At 35.4% G+C, this 20,551-nt stretch overlaps 1 long non-coding RNA gene across 1 annotated transcript in view; it reads right to left on the bottom strand.

Annotated features, from left to right (window-relative positions):
* The window catches only part of LOC145662029 (uncharacterized), an 83,511-nt gene that overhangs the window by 26,137 nt on the left and 36,823 nt on the right, over window positions 1-20,551 (bottom strand). The window contains exons 6-7 of the long non-coding RNA XR_014126953.1: window positions 3,724-3,793; window positions 471-533 (exon numbers count right to left, since the gene is read on the bottom strand). This is a non-coding gene — a long non-coding RNA (uncharacterized LOC145662029). The remainder of the gene's footprint in view (window positions 1-470; window positions 534-3,723; window positions 3,794-20,551) is intronic.

Below are 20,551 nucleotides of genomic sequence, written 5' to 3'. Positions count from 1 at the left end.
GAGGCCTGTTTTCATCATCATTATACTTCGTGCCAGGCTTCAGGAAGTAGAATTCTTGACCATTACCAAGATCCCTTTCGAGCACCATTTCCCTATTTGCTGGATCTAGCTCCATGTGCCTTTTCCTAGTTCATAAACTGAAACCACCCTTACAAGAGAAACATTTTGACTCCATCCAGGACATCCAGAATAACACGACGTGGAAACACAAACACATTCCACAACTGGTATTTCAGGATTGCTTCCAGTGATGCCGACAACTTTGGACTCAATTCGTAGATCCAACACTACAGTACTTTCAAGGGAATATGCACGAATAGGTAAGTCGTTCCTGTAACTATTTACAGCGTCAATTACGGAATTAAACGAACAGTTCTTGTATACAATTAGAATATGTTAATTATTTACCTTGACCTACTTTATTTCTTCTAGGACATATTTTCTGCATTAGTAACTTAAAGAATAATTACCTTTTCAAATTGGTATCCAAATTGATAATCTTCAATCTTCACCAGCCAATTAAACTTCAAGTTCTTAAAAAAAAAAAAACCTCACAGTACATGAACAAATTACTTTGTTTTCTATTAAATTATAAAATAAGATAGAACATTACTTTAAAACTATGCTAATTATTATAGGAATGTTAGTTACTTTTCAATAACTATTTAACAAGACAAAATATGTAATATTCAAAAGGAATACACCATGTAGAATCTTTTATATGTATCTAAATGTAAAATGAAACGAAATAAAATCTTTCAGTTTAACACTTCGCAATTATGCTCTGTAGACGGATGATTAAGCCATGAAAATGTGGAAGGAAACGGTAGTGTCCCCGGAAAAGCCCACACGAGGTTGGCCAGGTATCACCAGAGCACCACACAGCAGAAGTAAATGCTCTACCACTGCGCTACCATGGCCTCCTATCCCAAATGGAAGACGATGGATTCATAGGAGAGAAAGCGGTTAAAATTTTATGCCAAGAATAGTATGTTCTAGATACTTATCAAGTTAGGCATATGAAAAACAGTACATACAGTATACTCCTGATTGAAAGTAACTGGACCCGTGTCCAAGTGTGTTTTAAATTTCGTATTCAAGAGAGAATAGGGGGAGGCAATTTCTAAATAGGGTATTGTTCGTTTGTTTGTCCTCAATACAAATACACATGGTTGAATCGACTGATATAAATTTTGAGACAGAGGTTTACTGAGTTTTACTCTCACTTTTCATTGTTCAATTTTTCAGCTGTAAATTTACTCAGAAAATAACCGAACTTAATCGTTGTTAACATTTCCCGTCAGGAACTCCATTTCGGAAGAGAAGGGGCACCATTTTTCCCTCCGTTACAAAAACACATACTTTAAAAAAATATGCTAAAATAGTAATTGTAAACGCAAAATTCTTATGCCAGTGGACAATCTTACCCACTCTGAAATAACCTGAAATGATCCCACTGAATTCTGTACCTATCGCTATTAAATTGACTACTGATTTCTGAATTCCACGTTCAGATCACTTCCGCATAGATGAATGGTTTCACTGGCTTATGGTTGAAAACTATTTGCAACCTAGTTTTACCTTTGATTGCAGTATGTATTTTTTAAAGTATAATATGAATCGAAGCTTGCGTTTGTAGTTACTTGTCTTGTATGATACTTATTTACTCTGGGTAGGTACTATACATTTAAGTACGGTAAAACATTTTAGTATCAAAGTTTCATAAGAGATGACGCAATTACTAATTGTGTTTTCCACCAAAATTTTTGTTTCCACGTTATTATCCTACAAATATCCTCTGATTGCATAAAAAGCTGAGAAATAATATTCATAAATCGTGAATTTTAAAATAAGAACCAAGTTGGAAAGTTTAGTTTTCTTCTGGAGGTTTTATTCTGCCCGCTGGTTACTTTAACGTGATTTCTCTACTTCAGAAAAGATATGTATTTGTATGAAATTACATGTGTCCTCTCTTAGTACTTTTTGTAGAGGTTTGTGGGCCCGCAAACCTTAATCTACTTAAATTTAAGCCTTATTCTATCAAATACTTTAACGCATTGACGAATCATCAAGTATCTCAAGCAGTGCCTCTAACACCATTTTCCCTTTACTTTCTAGTTCCAAGTGAAATCGAAACTATTTAGATTTTCTCCGGGAATGGAACCGAAAAAATTTGATGAAGTTAATTTAATAAAGCCTTAAATATTTTTGTAATGACTTGAATTAAAATGGAGCTCCCTCGTGGCTAAGCGGTTAGCGTACGCGCCTTTGGCGTGGAAGACCCGGGTTCGATTCCCGGCGGGAGCTCATGTGGTTCGGATTCCACGTTAATCAGTAGGTCCACGTCTCATATAGCCTCGCTGCTGAACGGGACGCTAAACTAAAATCAATTCAATTCAATTGAATTAAAATGTTTGTTTTTATTATTAGCTGTATTACATTTTCAGAACGAGTTATGAGTTAGTTGGCAATGTCCGCATGCCTGTCACAAAAAACGGAAAGAGGTAGCAAAAAAAAAAAAAAAAAAGCGTCCCAATGATTTTGACTTTTAACCCCTATTTAACTGGTAAGTACTGGCTGGGAATGCATTAAGTGTTTCTCAAAATAATGGTACGCCTTTGAACGACTTGCATGCACCTGAAACTGCAATGTCTATACGTTGAGTGTGTATGTATGAAAGCGTGTAGACATTGATCATTTTTAGTTTCGTCACAGTTCTCCAGGTGGAAAGTACTAAAGTACATGAAACGTTTGAAAAACACAATTTTTGTTTGTTTTTCTGCTGAGTGTATTTCATTGATATTGGAAAATGTGTGTGAGGTACGAAGAGAATTCCGAAGAATAGGATTGAATACTTCATCACAACTAAGAGATTACATATCAAATTTGACATGGGAGGAAATGTTTCCGATGTGACGAAGGAGAGTATAGCAGGAACAAAATGGTAAAGAATGAATAAAATGAATGTGGAGATGGTGTTACAGACTTTGTCGAAATTCGTATCAAATACGTGAAACCCAACAGTGATACTTGTTTATCAAATCAATATTAAAACGTGTCTCTAAGTGTTTTCTTTATTTTACGCCATAGCCTTTTCCAATATTAATGCTACGAAGGACGAAATCCAATATTGAAGCGAAATTCAAACCACTACTCGAGTTTTTACCGACACATACGCATGAACATGTCGGGAAGGGGTCCAAAGCTTTTTTAGGAGAAGGAGGGGGTTAAAATTCAATATGAAGATGAATTATTGGAAAATTTGTAAAATCACTCTAAAAAATTTACTAAATATACAGAAGAGTCGAGATTTCGGAGAAGGGGTTCTAACCCTCAGGACTCCCCCCTACGTGCTTCCCTGAATCTGAGAATAGTTGGACAGAAAGCAAGAGCTTAATAATCAGTGTACACAGGATACCTTCACAATTTTAGATAGTATTACAAGTGGAGTCGGCCCTTATGCTAAATGCAGATATTGTATAGGAATGTAATGCTGATTATCTTCTTTTCAAAGAGGTTTAATGTTTTACTGCTATTATAATTTCTTAGATTGCTACAGTAGCATTAACATTATTATTATTATTATTATTATTATTATTATTATTACTATTATTATTATTATTATTATTATTATTATTATTATTATTATTATTATTATTATAAGTTAGAGAAAAACAAATTAATTTGCTCTTTTACCTGTGTGTAAGCTTATAATCAACTTACTTTCACTTGTATTGCGCTTGCGTTAGAACTGTCATCAATTTCGTTTCGAGGGATTTGATTTTGGTAATACCTAAATAGAAAAAAATAAAGAGAAATCACATGCATTTTAATGATCTACGTAACGTATTATATAGGTCACAACAAAATAACTAATAATTATGATGCATTTGTTGGGTGCAACTATCTGAACCCTTATTCTACTTGGAAACACCTTCTTGCGTTTTAGTAACTCAATGGAGATACAACTAGTGCAGCACTGAGTAGCAGAGTGCAGGCAACCCTCTGACATCACCTCATTGGGAGTTTAAGCACTACATTAACAGACTGGATGCAGTCACCCGAACGCCATGTACGTCAATTAAAATGCACATTATAGCTCTAAACATATCACTTCGAGAAGTTGACAGGATTACTAAGGATTTAAATTTTTATTTCTATAAAATTTAGCGTATATAAAGCACTAACAGATAGGAATATAGAATAAAGAGTGCTAAGATGAAGCGCACTTTATTTGTTGGGATAAAACCTTATAATGTTGGATCAGGTTTAGTTTTCGGATGAAACGCATTTTTGTTGGAACGGTGAAGTTAGAGAGCAGAATCGGTGGTACCTAGCCATTGATATTCCACGTGAGGGTCCTTAGTGCTCTTTAAGTAAAAGATTAGTGTGTGCTTTGTGTTTATTCATCCTATCGTTATTGGGTTTGTTTTTTTGGAGGAGGAGGGAGATGATAACGAGAATGCACCGACGGTAACTGACAAACGCTACATAGCAGTGCTGAATAATTTTACTTCGAGAATCAGAGCTATCCTTTAACAGAATAAGCCTGTGGTTTCAGCAAGTCGAAGCTGCAGTTCATGTAAGCATTTCTATTGTTTCCGAGGCACGCGATTTCTCGATTTGGAATGTAAGCTTTGGCTTCCATAATCTCAGATATTGTTTTCGTGATTTTTTATTATCTTTTGGGGCCATTTGGAACAGATTGTGTACAAAGAGAAGCCTGTCACACTCTTGGGATCTCAAACACTGCATAACCCACATGATTGAAAACATTCGGAGAACAAGTTGCACTGTGTTATGGAAAACTTAAGATGCAACTTCAACAATACGTACAATATAATGGATACCAACTAGAAAGACATTATTTTAAATACGTGCCGAACAAAAGCCGCAGAATAAATTGATACATTTAAATTCCAATACCTGATATATGTGTACCATAAACCATAGAGGTATTGAAGTAATATACTATGGTATTGAAGTATTGAAGTATTGAGGTATTGAAGTAATATACCGTTTCAGAAAGTATTTCATTGATAATCTGTTGCACTTTACGCAGCATGAATTTGCAGATGTATACTTGATGCTGGATGTATTTCCTAATTGTCAGGACCATGATGAAACCGTTTAGGAACGAGAGTGTCCAATGTCATGACTACAACACATACCGGAGAAATACTTATGGTTAGGCTGATGTGTTTAGATCACAGACCTTAACCCTAGCGGAAAATTACTTGGTGCACTAGATACAGTTTTAGCGTCGAGTCAGGTATTTTTACTGGTGGAGTTAGCTAGCTACTTTCTCCAGACTGCAGAAACATTTTTCTCTTTCTACATGACGAAGTCCTGAACTGAGATTACTACTTGTATGGTTGTTAATATCTTAAGGAAAATCATTTCAGATCCAGAGTTACGGGCAATTCTTAGATAACATGCTTTTTAGTGGGAACAACATGCCAAGATTATGACTTCGGCGCTCTAGGACGGCGGTGCCGATCGTACTACCATAGAAAACCTGTATTTAATATAGTGATGCAAATAACAGTGTTTCTATTTGTGTCACTATATTAAGTATATTATGTGTGACTAAGAAGTATGGACAGTGATGTGAAACAAGAGATTGAAGAAAAATTCTGTGATTGGGGTTATGGTAGACAATGTAGAAAATAATTGGGGAAAAGTTAGATTCTGCATGACACATTCCACAACAACATTGGCAAGATGGAAAAAAACACCTAGAAAACCGGGGGTAACTGAAGCGATGCTTAAAATGGTGGAAGAACGCAGAAGTGTGAAAAGCACGGACATGAAAGAATACAGAAGGCTGAATAATGACTTGAGAAGAGAGACGGACAAAGCCAAAGAAAAGTACATGGAGGAGATATGTGACGAAATAATGGAACTTAACGGCGCGTCGGATATGATCTAATGTATCAGAAAGCACAAGAATTAGGAGGGAAAGCTAAGAAATGCATACGGACATTTGGAATCGAAGATCAACAAGGTCATGTAGTTACTGATCATCAAAGAATTCTTAGCGTTTGGGAGGAATACATAAAAGATCTGTATGGCCAGAAGAACCGCTCCAAAGATATTGCGATCGAAGCAGAGGAAGAGGTGGATGATGAAGAAAAAGAACCCAGTATATTGAAAAGTGAAGTAGTACAAGGCATTAAGAACATGCGAAAGAGGAAGGCTATTGGAGATGATGGCATACCAGTAGATTTGCTCAAGGGATTAGGAGACAATGCAATGAAAGTACTGACTTCACCTATTAACAAGATCTACCTGAGTGGAGAACGGCCAAAGGATTTTCTTGATGTTACATTACCCAAGAAAAAGGAAACAAAGAAGTGCAACGATCACAGAACTATTAGCCTTATTTCCCACATTGGAAAGATAATTGCGCGCTTACTGAACAGACGGCTGGAAAATAAAATAAAAGAGATGACGGAGAAGATCAATTCGGATTCCGGAAAGGAAAAGGCACCAGAGATGCCATTGATTTGATAAGAATTATCTCAAAACTAGTTCTGGATTCAAAGGAAGAGTTGTGTTGGTGCTTCATAGACTGGCAAAAAGCATTCGACAGGGTCAATTGGACGAAACTTTTACAAATACTTAAAGAAATTGGAGTCAACTGAAGAGACCGACGGCTCATTCGCAATCTGTACATAGGACAACGAGTCAAGATGCGCTTGAATGAAGGAGAAACCAATAGTATGGAGATTGGAAGAGGAGTGAAGTATTTCGCCCAAATTATTCAACATTTACAGTGAATGGTTAATGAAGGAAACATTAATGCGAATTGGGGATTTCAAGATTGGAGGGCAGATCATTTACAAGATAAGATAGGCAGATGATATGGTTATTATAGCTGGAACAGGAGAAGGAGTACAAGAGACGATTGCCAAATAGTTGACATTGGGAAACTATATGGAATGGAAATTAACATCGAAAAATCGAAAGTCATGAGAATATTCCGTGGAAACGCGCCGTTACGGGTCAGAGTAGAACAAAGAGTACTTGAAGAGGTTGACCGTTTCAAATTTGGGAAGTATTTTGATTAATGACGCGTACTGCACCAAAGAGATCAGGGCGAGGATTGCCATAGCCAAATAAATATTCAACAAGAAAAGGTCACTCTTAACTAGCGGCCTTAATATTGGAGTAAGGAAGAAATTGGTCATGTGCTATTTATATGGAGAATTGGAGTGTATGTTTCAGAGGTTTGGGTATTACGGAAGTTAGAGAGGAAATATTTAGAGAGTTTCGAAATGTGGTGTTGGAGGAAGATGGAGAAGATAAAATGGACTGAAAGAGTAACACACGAAGACGTTTTAAAACGGATAGGAGAGAAGAGGACGCTTCTAGCCACCATCCTTCGTAGAAAAGCCAATTGGATTGGAAACATCGTGCGAAGAAATTGTCTTCTTCATACCACCATAGGAGGAAAGATGGAAGGAATGCAAGGAGTAGGAGGAAGAACACAAGTGATAGACGATTTGAAAAATAGAAGGAAATATTGGGAGTTAAAAGAGGAAGCTGAAGATCGAGAAAAATTGAAGAAACAGTTCCAGGCCCAAACTTAAAATTAAGAAAAAATAAGAAATAAGAAAAAGAAAAAGAAAAAAACACTAGTCTCAGGACCTGCCAAAAGTCAGAATACTTAATAATAATAATAATAATAATAATAATAATAATAATAATAATAATAATAATAATAATAATAATAATAATAATAATAATAATAATATCCAAGAATTTCCCGCAACTCTAGAATGATATTTCTCAGTGCGGCAGACTGATAATTATTGTGCTAATCTAAATATTTTACATACAATTGCAATCCATTTTTTCTCATATCTTTATCTACAGTTAGTATTATACAAAAAGAAATTTACAAAGTAATTAAAAATACACAGAGAGAATAACATATCTACTATTTAAATAAAAGAACACTTAGGGAGAAAATAGAGTTTGCTTTAGGACTTTGAAGTAGGAAAATATGACAATTATTGGCCACCTTGCCCCCAGTACTGGTTTATTATGACTTGGAAAGGTGACTTTAATCCCGGGAGTTTCGAATGAATAAAAAAAGTATATATAATGCACTTTACAATTTGGGAATTTAATGATATATGAAACTTTTTTTTGCTAGCATTTAGGTAACTACATTATGAATTGATGAAATGAAATGAAATCTTTGAGTTTTACGTCCCACGATTATGCCGGTTAGGCTAAAGGAGACGGTGATTATGGGAAATGAATGAAATGGTGGAATGAAAAAAGTGGGAGAACCCCGAGAAAACCCACGCACACAGTGTTAGTCCACCACAAAGTTCACTTGGCGGGAGCTACATTATGAATTGATTTATCTCTGAAATAACTATGAGAAGCGACAGACAAATATATAATTTTACACATAGAATTCGAGTAAGTAATTATAAAATACCAATACAGAATAGGTTTAGGCAGAGAAAGCTCACGGAGAATTAAGATAATTCGGTAGGTCTAAGTCTTGGTTCTGGGGCTCCCTCGTGGCAATATGGTCAGTGTATGTGACTTCGGTGTGGAAGAAACGGGTTCGATTGCCGGTGGGAGGTCATGTGGTTCAAATCACACGCTAAGCTGTATTTCCACTCTTTGAATAGCTTGAATTATTTGTGCTCTGTAAAGTTAACTTGAATAGTTCTGTAAGTAGGAGATATAGTGCAATGCAAAATTCGTAGCTATTTTTCCTGTAATATTTATACCTCACATTCAGTGGCGTACGCAGAATTTCATCAAGGTCCAAACTCGCAATCTTTCAATCAGGTCGTGTGTGTGATTTATTAGACATTTAATGTTATAATATTTAATATATATCTTAATACAATAAATATTTATTTTGTATAATATCTTTCTCTAAGCCCGAAAACTAGGAGTTGCCTTTGCGGACGGAGAGTTCCAAAGTCGGTTTCATCGTCATTGCCGATGTGACTTCCCTCTCGTAAAGAAGTTGGAGTCATCACTGCTTGTGATATCCATGTGATTGGTGTAAATGTTTAAAGTGGTATTAACGGGACTCTCACGAGGGAACGATCATTTTAGCATTAAATGAGAAAATGATAACTACTTGGAAGTTTACAGTATGAAATATAATGTACACTCTTATTTGAAAAAAGTGGCCACCTACTTCTTTTTAAAAAGTGATATTCTCGTAAAAGCACAAACAGAATTTTAAATCTTCCTTTTGAAATGAAGATTTTAATTCGCCAAGGAGGATTCACATTTGTTTGATTTAGTTCTACCCTTATATAAGTAACTAGGATATTTCAAAGAGAGGCGGGCCAATTAAAGCAATACTCCAAATATTTATAGGGGTAACACGAGTTTTAATATACCGCATCCTACCTTCAAGTATGTTAAACACAGCGGCGATTATCTCATGCATGTAAGGTAAGCAGTGCATACCCAAAAATAAAGCACACACACTTAACGTTAATATTTCTTTAATTTATTTTATTCAAAGTGATTTTGAAAATTGCTCGTTTGCTTTCCTTCCTTGATATTGGAACTCAATTGTTGCTGACAGTTCCTTATACTGTCACTAGTAGCAGCACAATAGCTTAGGCTATAAGCGTGTCCTCTAGCGTCATTCTTTGGAACTGCTTGTGAGTCTGGGTGTAATTCTTCATATTGCTTACCCGCGCCGAAATTTAAACCATAGAGATTAGATCAGAGTTTCCCAACCGGTGTGCCGTGAGGAAATCGAAACAAAATTATTAATTCTATAGCAACCAAATTGCAAGACATAGGGAAAAAATGTATATTTTTGTATTTCACATTACTATGAATTTCTACCATGGAAAAAAATACTGTAATTGTAATATATTATTCTACATCTATTGCTGTGTAGCAGACAGAATTTCGGCTCGTACACATTTCCACGGTTAGCTTCTATGTTACGCTTCAATTGAAAGTCATACTAACAGCGAGAAATGGAAGCACTTATACGGTACGCGTCAAGTGAACGTTCGTAGAGCACTCATTCGCACGTGAATGACAGAACAACACTTTGTTCAACAGCTGTGTTTTGACTTCGACGCATCGCAAGCTGTGTGATTGCAATAATATGCACCGGTTTTGGTTAAAACAGCAAAGTTAAAAGTACCAGACATTTGTTTGTCCGTTCGTTATTTAGTTATCTTCATCTCAGTGAAAGGTTGGATACAGTTTTCGAAAAAGAAAGCGTATTTTTAAAAATCTGAGTCCTAATTTCATTGCAATTGTTTTCTATTTTAAAATTAGAATAAAAAATAAGCATAATGAATTACCACGTGGAAAAACCAGTGATCGAGCTTTCATCTCTGTGAGAAAGAGATCAGTAATCCACTGGCGTCTCTGGCATGTAAAATTTGGGGGGACATCGAAGAAAGTTTATTTGTTATTCTGTCGTTAGTAAAGAAATTAAATTAGAATAAAATATTGAATATTTTGTACTTCAAAATTTTGGGGGGACGCGACCCCCTCGTTCCCCCCCGCCAGAGACGCCTATGCAGTAATCACAGAAAAAAATACCATGCTATTTTATATTTGCAAATAATAATAATAATATCTATGAGTGTGCCGCGAGAATTCAAGCTACAATAGTAGTGTGCCGCAAGTTGAAAAAGGTTCGGAAACGCTGGATTAGATTATAAAAAAGTGTCATCTTCGTGCTACTGTTGAACAAAATTTATACTAAAGTTAGTAAAATAATAATTCTTTAAAAATTGTTCTAACGTACGAATTTACTGCGATATTCGATGTTTAATCAGGCCCGTATCCAAGGGGAGTCTAGGGGGCCCGTATCTAAGTATTCGGCCCCTAAAATATTCACGGTAGGCTTGCAAATGAACTGTAATATGGTGATGAACTATAGTATGGTTGGATCGGGGCCCCCTAACTTCTACCGGCTCCCCTTAATTTTTTTGGGCTGGCTAGCGGCCTGTGTTTTTTTAGAGTAATGATATACTGCAATCTTATGCAGTCGTATGGAAGGAAGATATACAATATCTGATTATTACAGTAGAACCGAGAAGCCTGTGAAATGTAAGCAAGCCAGAAACTTAAGAATTAGCAACAAAGACAATTCTGACTGTATCATTTGTGGTATTTGCCAATTTAATTTTACTGGTAGTAGAAGTGCGGCGTTTAAACTATCTTGAGCAAGATATTATGTAAGATTTACCATGTTAAGTTTTTTGTACCAAAATCACGCTCGTCCTGAAACAATACGAGATTGAGTACTTGAAGCCACCTTTGATGAAATTCCGCATACGCCACTGATTGTTCGCATTGTCTACTTTTCGAATATTATGTGGAAGAACGAAGGATATAATTATATTATTAATGTACACGAAGCTTTAAAAAAGAACAATCTTTCTCAATGTTACCTGCAAACAGTAATTATATATAAAATTGGATAATCCTATATGCATGAACAAAAGAAAATAAGCGATCCGTAACACTAGACATGTAGGCAGGAATTTATTTCAGTAGGGGTCAAAAGCTTTTTGGTTGTTCAAATTCAATATGAGGATATATTATATTAGAAATAATAATAATAATAAAAAAAAACTAACTTGAAAATTTCCGGGGGAAGTCTGGATCCTCAGAACCCACCCCTGCTTATATCCCTGAACAACATAATGAGCACTTTCATAGACAGAGATACATTATGAAACGTTTAATTGATGATTGTTTTCTGGGCAAACAAGAAAGGGTTTTCAGGGGGTCATAATGAGAGTAATAATTCTTCAAACAGAGGAAATTAGTTAAAGTTGGTAATTTGGTCATTATAGCTTTAAAAATATTCAACATTTATTAATGAAACAAAAACTGACCAACGTAACAAATATAACTATCACCTGTGCAGTTTCGGCAATGTATCAGCGCCTTCATAAGACACGTTACGGAAGCTAGATTAGTTGATTATGGATTAGTTGGTGTCAGGAACTGTTAAATGCTTTTAGAATTTAGAGAAAAGGAACTAGCAAGTTTTATACCAATTCAGAGGCGAGTCTTTAGGGAAGTCACATTGGTAAAAAATGAAAGTACAGTATTATCGCTTGAAATTAAGGCAATAAAGGTCTAACTAATATATTATTTGTTGTATGCAACATTTAGCACCTTAGTAAGTTTGTAATATCTTAATTTCGAGGAAAAAAAAAACAATAATTTTTGCCGGCGTGATTCTCTTCATGAGCTGAATCTGACACAATTGCTTACCTAAAGTAAAATTTCACCACACATCACGGTTAAACAAAACATTTTAATAAATGTATAACATATGACAAGCATTCCAAGAGATGGAAATACCAGAGTATATGATTCGTTTTCTCAAGAACCTGTCTTCTGACCAAGGAGCTACAGTGAGAAGCAAATTTGTAAAAACTACATTGCTTAAGACTGGGAAAGAAATTCGATGAGGATGCACTCCATTGTCATCTTATTTATTAATTTATAGACAATATATCTTCAGGAAAATCAGGAAAACAAATGTAGGTATTAAAATTGGGGGTTTCCACTTTTAAAACCGAACTGCGTGATAGTCATGGATAACGCATCTTATTACAGTGTAAAGGTAGATCGGCTTCCCACCATATCTTGGACAAGAAATAAAAGAATGGCTTCAAAATAAAACCATTTCTTATGACGACTCGTTCGTTAAAACTAAGTTAATTAGTCTTATACTTTCTGCAGTCAAAAGTGAATGCCGCAAGTATAAAGTGAACAAAATGGTGGCCTCTTCAGGAAGGGAAGTTCTCAGAATACCCCCATACTACTGTACAATTAATCCAATTGAACTTATTTGTAGTCAAGTAAAGGGACATGTGGCACAAAACAATAAACGCTTTACATTTAGTGAGGTGAATACTCTTTTGGAGGAAGGGTTAGAAATGGTAACAGGTGAAAAGTGGAAATATTGTGTTCAACATGTAGTGGAGAGGGAAGAAACGAAATACTGGGAACTTGACAGGATATCTGACGAAATTACAGAAAAAAATCTTTATTAACCTTGAAGAGAACAGTGACGACTCTGACGAGAGTGACTAAAGTATGAATACAGAACCTCTGGAGAGCAGCAACTGATACTAATACCTTTTACTCAGTATTATTTGTCCTTTTGTGTGTATTTATGTATGTTGATTTTATAGAGGATTTGAAGTCACCCATTAATTGAATTGACCTCCAGACAAGAGTTCTTTGAGAACTCCAAACTTTTGTCGGAGCCGTGGTGGCTCCGTGGTAGAGCGTTCACCTCTTGTGCATGAGGCCCTGGTTCGATCCCAGCTCGTGCTAAGCGGGCTTTATGGCGGATAAGCACTCTTTTTGCAGATTTTCTAGGAGTTCTCCCGTTTCCTCCTACTTTTTCTCTGCACAGTTTCATTCATTCTCGTCATCACAGTCTCCTTTAGCCTATCCGACATAACTGCGATACGTAAAACTCAAATATTTAATTTCATTTCCAAACTCTCCTTCTCCCTCAACGGTTGTCAGTACTGTTGACAACTCCGTTTTTATTAAAATAGTCAAGTAACAATTCAAAAGTCAATTGCCTTTATTATCAATTGACTAAATTCAAGGCTGACGAAAGGGCCGGGGGAGGATCGCAACCGCACAAGGCGTCAAATTTTAGGGGATTTTCGGGGCGTCAAATTCACTATGATGGTTAAGCTCCAATAATTATAATTTTGCTTGCAAACGGCAGACTCAAACATGGACCTATTCAAATTACGTGGCATCTGTAGTTACTACTTCGTGTCAGGCTTCAATCAATCTGAGATTGTTTTTCTAAGTCCACCATAACAAATTTTCCTTTCTTAATACACTCAAAAGACTTCAATCTTGATGAATGATGTGTGATGCTTTAACGTAAATTTATCGCCGCGTGTTAATAAACAACAAACAAACAAAAAATATACTTTGATACCATCAGATCAGGTGCACGCACGAAGAGACAAACGTAAGAAACTGATTTCATTGAAAAATAATCAATTGAAACCAGGACATTCGCCTGAGTTGAGGCGCCCGGGGCGAGAGGCATGGATGAAATTATTGTATCAAAGCAGTAAATACTCATTCAATTACCAACCCTGACATCCATTGCCATTCCAACATTATGTCACAACCCCGACTGCCAAAAGAGAAGGAAAATAAACAATACAGCTGTTCGATAAAATTTTCATTATAATGACACATGTACTACTTACTCACTAATGCAGGTAAATGTAATTAAGTGTTTTAAAATACGTAGTGTTATTATGAAAGATGTAATTTATTATTTAGGCCCAGACATATTTAGATACACTCTATACTTCCGTATGCGGCGGCTGACGATGGAAGACGGAACACCAACATTCACCTGTACTTGAGCGTGGTGGGGAAAAAACTTCTTCTTTTTCCTATCAGCTTATGTGAAACAGAGAATAGATCTTACAGGTCATAGAATTTGTCATTATTGTTGAAAGCCAATTGCACAGAAAGTTTATTTACTTAGTAAGCTCACTACATGAAATATAGGGCTGATATCGTATTAATACAGCAGGATTAATTTCTTAATCATATAGTGCTATGATCTCGACAAATTTACAGTAATGCAAATAATTCGATACGCAAATGTAATAAACTGCGAGCGATATGAGCAGGAATTTTTATTCTCGCCATGTTCGAAGATGAAGACCGCGAAAACATGGAGCTCAATTTATATAATTTGCTTCTTTCTTTAAAATTAAAAACCCGTCGCGTCCCCTAATGTATCGAAAGGCCCTGCGCCCGTAGGCAATGCCTACCCTACCTACCCTATTGCTACGCCACTGCTGTAGGCGTCCAGAATTGTGGGCCTTGTGGGCCTCTGAAGAACAGGATAAACATGTGATTCAAGAAAAACGAAAGTAGAACCCACAAAGCACATGTAAGCATTTCTGTTGTTCCCGGGACACGTGATCTCTCGATTTAGAAATAAGATTTGCTCTCCATATTCTCAGATATTACTTCTCCTGACTTCTTTTTTAATGGTTGGGGCCATTTGAAACAGACTATGTATTATTCAAATGAAAGCCGGCAACACTCCTAGATCTCAAACACTGCATAACACATGTGACTGAAAACAATCGCAGAATAAGTCATACTGTGCTGTGGAAAACTTAAGATGCGACTTCAGCAATTAATATAAAAGAAAACATTAGGAAGACATTATTTTAAAAGCACAAAACAAATGCCACAGAATAAATTTTAGTTTTACGTCCCACACATATGCCGTGTAGGCTAAAGGTGACGATGGCGATAAGAAATGAATGAAATGGTGAAATTTGAGAGGAAAGGGAGATCGAGAAAACTCCCATACATGGTGTTTGTCCACCACAAAGTGCACTTGGCGCGAACTGGGATCGAACCTGAGACCTCACGCACAAAAAGTGAACGCTCTACCATTGAGCCCACTGCCATAGAATAAATTGGTATACTGAAGTTACAACTGGAACGGTAACGTTATAACTCAGCGCTACAGAGATGTGTAGAGATTAGGGATGGCCATTTCCGGAAAAAGAGTTTTCTGGTTTCCGGAAATCACATTTTCCGTTTTCCGTTTTTCCGGAAAATTTTCCGTCTTCCGATTTTCCGGAAAATTTTCCGTTTCCGTTTTTCCGGAAAATTTTCCGTTTTCCGATTTTCCGGAAAATTTTCCGTCTTCCGATTTTCCGGAAAATTTTCCGTTTCCGTTTTTCCGGAAAATTTTCCGTCTTTCTAATTTTCCAGTTTCCGGAAGAATTATATTCCGTTTTCCGTTTTCCCTGAAAATGTAGTCATCCCTAGTCTGTAGGAAGTTTAACCTTTTAAAGAGTTCTGGTATATTTATATACCATGGTGTACTATCGTCTTTGACCGCTTATTTAGGTTCTATAACAGGTATTTAAGCCGGGATTTTTTTTATTTTTCAAGTCAAGGTTGGACCAAAGAACACCGCAGATGCGTTTTGGAACCGGATAGTCAACTTGGCGGCGCCAAGTGGTGCGAAGGGACGTGACTTTTTTCTTAAGGCAAATTTCAAAATTTTTTCACGTCTTTAGTTTTCAAGATATCAGGTTGAAACTTGCATAAGGATTATGTGTAGACCTACCTTTGGGTATTTATCAATTTTTTTAGATCCCTACGTGAAACCGGGGACGGGCCCGAGGGGCGCAAGTGTTACAAAGGGGTGATTTTTTCAGAAAAATTCCGGTTTTTTTCGATTTTCCGGTTAAGGTTTATGATACCGACACGTGGTACCGTTGGTAAGTATGCTCTATCGTGAGAAAAACGAGGTATGAACCATGATCCTACGATAAATAGTAAGGAAGCAGTAGCTGTTTGAGTGAAAGTCTAAAATTTTGGACATATTAAAGGGTTAAATTTCTTGCAATCTGACGTCTTTGTTACATTTCTATCTGATAATTCATTGTTAAGAGCTCTTCTTTGTTCTATCAATCTCTCAAGCATTTCATGTATGCTGTTCCACCGAGTTTTAACTTGCTGTATAAGGAAATGTACTTCCAATCCTAATAACCTTTACTGTTTTTCCAGTTCTGACGTTGCCAACGTACTATATTTAAAGTGGGAAACAATCCGACTGACAACACTTAACATTTTCTCGATTTTCTCTATTGCAAGTCCCTTTCATTATAGAGAGTTTAGGGTCTGAGCAAAACAACATATGCTTGCATACGGAAGTTCTCGTACCGCACTTGTGATATTACTAGCATTGTCATAGACAATAGCATGTATTTTATCTAAAATATTCCACTACTCTGCAACAAGGGCTAAGTGCTGAGTTAGGTTTACCCTTGTGTGCCTCACTTCTATTTCAATTATTTGAAGGACTGAACTTATTGAACTTAGATGGAAGCATATAGTGGGTTGTGATTGTAATATAACTTTCCGTAGCCTGCGAAGCCCAGCTATCTGTTGTCAAATCAATCGATTCCGCAGCCACACTTCTCCTTAGAAAACAAGGCCTCAATACGGCGAGTTACAGTTTGCCTGGATGGTGAGTGGTAACTTGGTTCTACTTCATTCATAAATTCAAGAAACCGAATTGCTTCAACGAAAGACAAAGGGAGAAGAATCCTTTGGTACCGTATTACTTATTTTACTATCAAGCACCTCTGCTCTTGCGGAAGAACAAGGTTTAGGGTCTCTGAGATCAGACAGAATTCTTTTCTGTTTCTTACATACTACTATGTTCCCTTATTTGTAAAACATTTTTTCTGGGATCTTTCTGTTACTTTAGATGCATTTGAGCGTGCGCCAGGTGAAGCGATAATCTGAGATATAGAAGTAGCAGCACCTAGATTATCATCTACGTTTATGAAATAATAATAATAATAATAATAATAATAATAATAATAATAATAATAATAATAATAATAATAATAATAATAATAATAATAATAATAAAACACTTTGATTGCATTAGGAGTTCACAATTTAGTAACAAAACATGAATGTAGAATAATAAGTAGAGCAACCCACATTATGCTTTATTTTTTTCCAAATTATGCTTTATTATGCTTTATTATTAATTTCAATCATTGTTCTACATCAATCGTGTATAACGTATAATATTTACTATACATTAAATATTCTAAATATCTTGATCTATTTATTAATATTTTATGCAACCAGTTTCTTTCATATTTAATGAACTTTCTACCTAATGCACTGTAAAGAGAGGCTTTACTCGAGTCAGTTTTTTTTAATCACTTGTGTGCGCCTTAGAGGTGCATATATACAGAAAGGGAAAGTAAAAGATGCCACCAATAAGTACAGAAAGTGCTCAACTTCAAGAGGTACACATAACATTACAGTGTGGAGTTCTTGTGTACTATTCATTGTTGGTGGAAGTTTTCTTCTTTTTGTCCTTTATTCTTTTCTCCACGTCAAAAGATTAGACCAAAAAGTTTACAAAAATAAAAATAAGCTTTTCATTGTTGTATTGTTATGTTCTCAATGATTTTGCACTGTAAATATTGTTTCTTAAAAATATTAATACAATATGTTAAACTTGAAGTTAAAGAGATTTTTTAAAGAATTGTGCTATATCTTTTAAATTATGTTTTATGCTTTATTTTCTAAAATTATGCTTTTAAAATTAGTTTCTTCTGGACCCTTAGACAGCCACAACCATGTTCAAGGTACCAACCATATGTGTAAATAGCTATTATGCTTTTTATGCTTTTGTATGCTTTTGGGTTGCTCTAATAATAAGTAAAACTTTCAAATGCATACAGAATCATAGGCGCTAGTTTCAAGTAGTGCTACATACTATGGTATTTATCTCAATAGTACCGGTATTTGGAATTTGTGACGCTTATAGTTGCAAGATGGTAACACTAGGGTAAAGTGTAAAATTGAATTACATCAGTAGAATTGAATTTATCTTACAAGGGACATCACCCAATTGTCCGGCTCCGATTTCAATGAAATTTTTGTTGCTGATAGAGGACATGTATTCATTACTTGTGATGACAGAAATTTTTGCCATGGTGCATGTTTTCTATTTTTTAATAATTTTTAAAGGTTGTGATGTGGTTAATAGAGATTACTGCAGAAGTCCCTTACTACCCTTTGTAAACAGAGTGATAATGAAAGAACAACCATGTAGATACGTATAAGGCTTAGGGGGAAGTCGTATGGTACGTATGACCTTGACAGCAGCCATCTTGAAATCTGCCATATTGAATTAAGGTCAAGTTTTTAAAATGAGAATAGGGTAATATGATACATAATTTCGGGCTAGAATTTAATCAGGAAGACAATGGTGAAGTTAGTTTTAAGGTTCGCCCATTTGGGGAAAAGTTACAGGCATATTAATTGTTTATACTTACAATGTGCGTAAGTCCCTTACCTCCGCTTCTAACCCGCGTATTAATGATAATAAGTCGATAAAGGTTTCGGTAATACATAGTATGCCTAGAGGGAAGTGATACGAATAGGGTATCATTGACGGCAGCCATCTTGAAATCCGTCATTTTGAATTAAAGTGAAGATTTGAAAACTGAAAACCATAGCATGTGGCACCAAATTTTAATAGTAAATTTTCCCCAAAAACCAATGGTATGCTTATTTTTATTCTATAGTTAACCAATATGAATTTATGACTCTTCTAATGTGCACGAAACGTCCATTATTCGATCTTTCAAATTGGCAACACTCCTAATTTTCACGCATGTTTTAAGATTCCAACTGGCATTTTGCAATTGTTTCCATGGCTCATGTTTTCTAAATTTATTACATTTTTTAAGAGTTGCTATTTGTCAGTTCACGAATACTGTTGGGATAAGCATCCAGCAATCTTTCTGAATTTTGAAGACTTGCCATGTAATTATTAATTTCCTAGGCAGTGTAATTATTTATTTTAACCCAGAGTACATGAGGAACCTATGGACCTATGTGATGTAAAGAAATACAAATGAAATTGTAAGAAATTGGTGTAACACGAACTCAAAATTATCATGAAATGTAGCCTACATGTTGCGCAAACGACAAACATTATTATTATTATTATTATTATTATTATTATTATTATTATTATTATTATTATTATTATTATTATTATTATTATTATTATTATTATTAAATAAATACAACTTTAAAGGAACAGCAGCAATGATAGAAAATATCAAAGAGACATAATATGACTGTTCCCAACACACTGTTTGTACCGTGAACAAAATATGAAAACAGGTAACTTGTTTATAAAGAGGTGTAACTTAATCGAGTTCCCGATCAATATTGATTATAAATCTTACAAACATGAACCATCGACAACAATCGCTAGAAAACGATTGACTTTTTTGTCTGACGAGCTAAAATATTGCCATAGAAAATAAATAAATAAATAAATAAATAAATATACAATAAACAAATAAATAAAACAAAAGACCATTGATTTACACAACAATTATATTTTATTTCCTTTTTTGAAGTGAATTTTTAACTTATTTCTCGTCTCATCTACTATCCATTACAAGCTATGTCTCCGGTATTACCTGAATGCAAAGTTGGAGTTCTTTCGTTCTGCGATGATTCATGTCAGTAAACGAGTTTTTGAAGGGCAGGTATAGGAAATAAATAATTACATTGCCTATTAAATTAATAATTACATGGCAAGTCTTCAAAATTCAGAAAGATTGCTGGATGCTTATCCCAACAGTATTCATGAACTGACAAATAGCAACTCTTAAAAAATGTAATAAATTTAGAAAACATGAGCCATGGAAACAATTGAAAAGTGCCAGTTGGAATCTTAAAACATGCGGTGAAAATTAGGAGTGTTGCCAGTTTGAAAGATCGAATAATGGACGTTTCGTGCACATTAGAAGAGTCATAAATTCATATTGGTTAACTATAGAATAAAAATAAGCATACCATTGGTTTTTGGGGAAAATTTACTATTAAAATTTGGTGCCACATGCTATGGTGTTCAGTTTTCAAATCTTCACTTTAATTCAAAATGACGGATTTCAAGATGGCTGCCGTCAAT

The sequence above is a fragment of the Thermobia domestica genome, chromosome 10 (assembly GCF_964235325.1).
Source record: "Thermobia domestica chromosome 10, izTheDome1.hap1.1, whole genome shotgun sequence".
Lineage (NCBI taxonomy): Eukaryota > Metazoa > Arthropoda > Insecta > Zygentoma > Lepismatidae > Thermobia > Thermobia domestica.
The sequence above is the reverse complement of the archived record's forward strand: the minus strand, read 5'-3'. Positions and strand labels throughout refer to the sequence as shown.